The sequence below is a fragment of the Hipposideros armiger genome, unplaced genomic scaffold (genome assembly GCF_001890085.2).
Source record: "Hipposideros armiger isolate ML-2016 unplaced genomic scaffold, ASM189008v1 scaffold_155, whole genome shotgun sequence".
NCBI classification, from domain to species: Eukaryota; Metazoa; Chordata; class Mammalia; order Chiroptera; family Hipposideridae; genus Hipposideros; species Hipposideros armiger.
In genome coordinates this window covers 1,878,130-1,884,129 of record NW_017731505.1, presented here as the reverse complement: position 1 = coordinate 1,884,129, position 6,000 = coordinate 1,878,130, and positions in this window count along the sequence as shown.

Here is a 6,000-nt window from a genome sequence, read left to right as displayed (position 1 = left end):
AGAAGTCTTACTCCAACACTGTTTTCCTCAAAATGTCTATAAATACCAAATTCCTCAAAATGCCCTTGGAACCAGCTTAACCCTCTTATGGTTCCCATATTAATGAGTTGAATCAATTCTTGACATGTGTTCATTCTGTATTTGTATGAGATTCATGGTTATTGCTCTTCAAAAATTACACTTTGACAATACCTCTATCATGAAGTTGTTATGAGAATTAAATAAAATAATGCAAATAATTAATATGTCTCTGACATAGTATATTAACCAGTTAATGAATGTTCACTATTATTATAAGCTATTATCAAATGCAGTTTGATCCATAGGAAAAACAAAATGTCACATACTCCAAATCTCACCCAGAGATACACATGCAGTTAAAACAAAAAAATAAATAAAATAGATTATTCATTTAATACTGAGCTCCAGTTTGATTTCCCTTGGGACTTTGGACTCCTCTAGAATCTAGCCCAGTAAATTAAGTTTTTCAATTAATAGCTATTTCCTTGGATGATGCCAGATCTTATAATTATTGGGATCTATAACTGTACATAGAATAAGTATTCTGTCCCATAAAGAAAAAAAATTTTTTCCTACCTCACATGGCCAACAGTAGATAATAAAATTAAAATTGAGTTTAATGTAAAAATTAATATTTTTCTCTTCATCCTACCTTGATATACCCAACTCTTATGCCTCATTTTATTTCCTTCAATTTTAGTGGGTAATTGTTTTGGTTTTTAAAAAATTTTTAATAGCTATGTCCTTCATATCTTTCTTTGTCTGATTTCAATAATTAAAAAAAAAAGTTTTCCCACAATAAAGTTGTCCCCTAAAAAAAAACTAAAGGACCATAAAGGGGGAAGCATGACCAATTACTTCAATTTCACTACGATTTTGGTTGCTATTTAGGCTCAAACAATTTTCTGAGACTATAAATCCTCAAAAAGAGAACTCAATTTTAATTTTTGGTTGTTTGCTTTGTTTTTTTTTTTTTTTTTTTTTTTTTTTTTTTTTTGGTTTGCTTGTTTTTTAGAACCTGGCTTGGGAGTTACATCAGCTTTGGCTCAGAGGAACCAACTGAATTGAATAAATGTTGAAACAACACTTCAGAAGTACTTCATAATGTTTCCAAACTGATGTCTAAAGAAGAACGAAAAAGCATCTATAGAAAGAAGCAGAAATACTGGTGCACAAAATTTCCCCCTTCCAGTACAAGAGAAACCAATGGAACTGGAATTTGCTTGCACTATACACAAAAAGCACAGAGTCCGGGTCATCAAATATTTTTAAAGTACCTGCCAACATTGAAACACAATGCAGGAACCAGCCGCATGCATTTAAAAAGTGAACAAATGAATATAGGGACTGAAATAAAGAGTACCCGTTCAGATATTGTTCAGTTCCAGTGAACCAAAGAAGAGGAAGGTGAATTGAAAGTACATTGAAGAAGACAAATACACATAGAGCACTTAAGTGTTCTTTCGATTTGCAGAGCTTTCTAATGTGTCTAGACAAGTTCTGACATATATATTCAGATACATACACATACATATGTATGTACGCATGTATACCTAGGTGTTTTATATATACATATATATATATATATATATATATATATATATATATATGAACACACACCATTTCCTAGTCTTTGCAGTAAGAGAAAACCACTGAGCCAGTGGAGAATTTGGCATTGAGACAGCCCTCATTCAAGATTACTCTAGTTCCTTGCTACTCAAAGTGGGGCCCCTGGACCAGCAGCATGAGCATCACCTGGGAGCTTTCTAGAAATGCAGAGTCTCAGGCTCCACCCCAGACCTCCCAAACCAGAACCTAGATTTTAACCAGACTGCCCAGCAATTTGTAAGCCCAAGTTGAAGTCTGAGATGCGCTGCCCTGGATCCAGGCTACCCATGACCAAAACAATGAAAACAGGATGAGCAACACTGAGAAGCTGCATTTTTTTTAATTAAAATTTTAAATTTAAAACTAATACCTGATTCTGTTATTGGAATATTTTTAAATACAATACCAGTTTTAAATATGTTTGGAACAATTCAGGTATATGAATCTAAATACAGGTCAAGTATTTCCGATGAAAATCCAGCATCCAATTTTGGAAGTGCTACAAGTGTAAAATGCACACCAGATTTCAAAGACTTAGCATGAAAAACAATTTCGCAAAATGCATCCACAACAGTTTTCTGATTATAGGTTAAAATGATAAAATTTCAGATATGTTGTGTTAAATTGAACACATTATTAAAATTCATGTTTCTCTTTTACTTTTTAAAATGTGATGACTAGAAAATCATGACACATATTATTTCTACTGGACAATGCTGCTTTAGATCAGGGTTCTCAAACTACAAAATTACTGGTTCCTAGGTCCCAATCCCAGAGATTCTCATGAAACTGGTCTGGGGTGGGCTGGGTATTCAGACTTTTAAACTCTAGCAGGTGAGTGTGTGGAACCTCCAAGGTTCAGAAGCAGTGCCCAAGTTAGTACGGATTCATGAATCCCAACTGATGAATCATGGCCCCATAAGGACCTAATAGCTCTCAGGAGCTCCCACCATCCCTAAACTGTGGAGCTGAGGAAGCAGCGAGGATTTCTTACCTTGAGTGAAGGAGCATCTCCACTGATGCCATATCGGCTGGAGGCTGGGTGATCACTGTTTTACCTCAACATCAGGCAGAATCCAACGCACCCCAACAGATGAAAATCAACGTTTTCTCCATCTCTCGAAACTTGTCTCCAGTTCTCTCAGCAAGCCATTCCCAAAGCTGATGGAGTGGATCTTAGGCTTGTGTGTGTTGAGAATGATCTCCTGGACAGCTGGTTTAAAAGCAGATGGCTGGGAGCTAGCAATTCACAGGAGCTCTGGGGTCGGACTCTCCCCGTTTGGGTTTTAGCACAGAAAGTCGCACATCCGGGGAACTGCTCGGTTGGGGCAAATCAGAACAGGTGGTCATCCTACCCCAGGAAGTGTGTTTTTAACAAGCAGTCCACGTGACACTCATAGACTCCAGGTGAACGCAGTTTGAGAACCACTCCTAGAAACACAGGTTTGGGAATACTTTTCAGTCATGCTCTTTCTGGATTAACCAACTGCCCTAAGAAAACAGCTGCTGAAGTTACACGAATAATAAGTTCAGCAAATAACAGATTGGAGAAATTGTTCTAATCTACTTAAACTTATCAGTGAATTGTTTGAAGCTGTATGTGAGAACAACTACAAAAGGGATCACCCTGGGAGCCTCCAAGGGAATGATTTCACTGTCAGGAATTCAGCAGATTGGGGTGGGGAGGCAAAGAAAGTGTGTGACATGACGTCCTACCAACCTTGAGTTTGATCATTGCTTCTGTCATTTGCTAGCTGTGTGACTTTGGGGAAGTTCCTTAACCTCTCTGTGCCTCAGTGTTTTCATCTGTAATGATGAAATGAATAATGTATACCAACACTGAAGGTTAGCCATGAGAATAAGAAATAATGCATTGCATCAGATAAAGCTCAGCTGAGGGACATTCTACAACATACCTGACCAGTTCTCTTCAAAACTATCAAGGTCATCAAAAACAAGGAAAGGCGGAGAAACTGTCCTAGCCAAGAGGAGCCCAAGGAAACATGACAATCAACTGTAATGTGGCATATTGGAAGGAATCTTGGAACAGAAAAAGTAAATAAAAACTAACAAAAATGCAAATCAAGAATGGAGGTTACTTAATATTAATGTATCGGAAATGGATTATTGCTTGCGATGAATGTACCATACTAATGTGGGACATTAGTAATAGGACCAACTGAGTGTGGGATATATGGGAACTCTCTGTACATCTCTGCAACTTTTCTGTAAATCTAAAACTATTCTTATTTTAAAAGTGTATTACCAAAAATGCGTAGTGTAATAGTGCCCCGGCAGAAGCACACAGGTTACAAGAGTTGTTACTAGTGTCGTGAACTTTGTAGTAAGGACGATACCAACAGGAAGAACATCATCTTGATGCAACACTGTCATGAGAAACTTGGGTGGGAAAGCCTTGAAGACAAGGGTTGAGGGATGAGAAGATGGAAGGGAAGGTGAAGGCGGCCTAAACACTGATTTCGTCTATAGCCAGTCCCATGCCTGTAACTTCTGTCACATGACCCTGTTGGTTTTCTTCCTGATGTTGTTCAGAGTCTGTAATTATTGTATTCATTCCATTGTTCTCTGTTCTGAGCCCAACCTCTCCCCCTCTGCCTGTGCACATGCGGAGAGACAGACAGACAGACAGACAGACAGACAGACAGACAGACACACACACACACACACACACACGAATGTAAGCTGGAAAGCGGGAACCTTGTCTGTCTTCATTGCTTCATCACCCAGCACAGCACCTGACTTAGAGTAAAAACCTTACCTGCATTTACTGAATGAAGGAGATGATACCACCATTGGCCATCAAAGTGAGGTGGGGGGTGGGGGTCAACACTCTGGACTAGAACTAGAATCTTTTTCATACATTTTTTTCCCTCCTAGCCTCCTTATAGCTCCCTACCTCTCCAAAAGACAAACAAAAACCACAAGGGAATAAACACGAACACTACTCCACTGACCAAGTAGCCTTGCTTAGGGGAAAAAAGGGCCTCTACATTTGGGTCCAGGTTTGCTGTCAGACATGGTGCTTTACATTTGCAAATGTAGGTAATAGAGCTTAAATAGAAATATGTTACTAATTGCTAATACTTTATTGTACCTCGTTTTCTGTTTAATTTAAGCCTCACAAACATTTTGTTAGATAAGCAGGACATATCTTTTTACCTCCATTTGAGATGCATATTTTTTTTTGAAAAAGGAAGGTGTGAAAAGTTGGCATAAGTGGAGCCATTTAAAAATCGGGGCAGGGCAGCCATGCCCGAGGAACAGTCCTGCACAGCTGACTCCTCAAACCACTGGAATATTTGAACTGTGCAAAAATAACCTTCGGACTAGGCCAAACCAACACTGTCTTTCAAACGACTGTTTGTAAAGCTAATAGGAAAGCAGACCTGCTGACTGCGAGGACTGAAAATTAAGGACATTCTTTAGAATCAGCACCACCATCTATAGCTAAAGAATAACTTGGCTTATTTGCACCTGTAGAAATTCCTTCCTTCTATTCATGTAATTATTTTCTTTCCCTTTGTCATAAAAACCCCTTGCCCTCATCCCGTAATTGGAACATGGTTTGGGTTTCTGCCTGAATCAGAGCCTCTCGAATAGCTATCTTTGATCTCACTTTGGCTTTTCATTTTTAGTTTAACAGAAGGAAGAGAGGGAAGGAAGAAGGAGGGAGGGAGAGAGGGAGGGAAGTGGAAGGGAGAGGAGAAAGAAATTTAAGGTGGCAATAGCACTCATACAGTTAATTACTGGGTCACTGTATTAGTCTACTGGGGCTGCCATAATAAAATACCACAGACCGGGTGGCTTAAAACAGAAATTTATTTTCTCCCAGCTCTGGAGGCTGGAAGTCCCAGATCAAGGCCAGCAGTTTTGGTGGCGAAAGAATTTTGGTGTCTCTTTCTCTTTTTAGAAGGACACCGGTCCTGTCAGATTAGCACCACACTCTTATGGCCTCATTTAACCTCAGTTACCTCCTTAAAGATCCCATCTCCAAATACAGTCACCTTGGAAGTTAAGGCTTCAAAATATGAATCTGGGGGGGACACAATTCAGTCCATAAAAGGATGTTCTCTGACGAGGGGCAAGGAGGTTAACAGGGCAAGCAGGGTGAAAGTAAGTAACACATAGTAAACAGGGAGGGCCTAACAATTAGTTAGACCAGAGATCAGCCAACTGTGGCCTGTGGGCAAAATGTATTTTGTAAATGAGCTCTTACTGGCACGCAGCCACACCCATTCCCCTACATGTTGCCCAGGGCTGCTTTCTGCTACAACAGCTGTGTTGGGACAGACTCTGGCTCACAAAATAGGTACTCTCAGGCCTGGTCTCCCGGGTTAAACCAATACACGA